Below are 235 nucleotides of genomic sequence, written 5' to 3'. Positions count from 1 at the left end.
GACTCGGTTACGATTACAATTATTGATTTTCTTTCTATTGTTATTAATACAAAGTTAATCATCAGTCATACTCATTGCATATGACGAATTAATGCCATTGATCTCTCCCTTTCTCTAGGTAAGGGTGGGATTAGGCAGGACAGAAATATAATTTAGAAATATCATATCTAGTCGGATCAGATTGGGATTATCATCAAATGCAATTCAATAGAGCATATGGCATCACCACTAGCGT

The sequence above is a fragment of the Penaeus monodon genome, chromosome 28 (assembly GCF_015228065.2).
Source record: "Penaeus monodon isolate SGIC_2016 chromosome 28, NSTDA_Pmon_1, whole genome shotgun sequence".
In the NCBI taxonomy this organism is placed as follows: Eukaryota; Metazoa; Arthropoda; class Malacostraca; order Decapoda; family Penaeidae; genus Penaeus; species Penaeus monodon.
Note: the sequence above shows the minus strand (reverse complement) of the source record.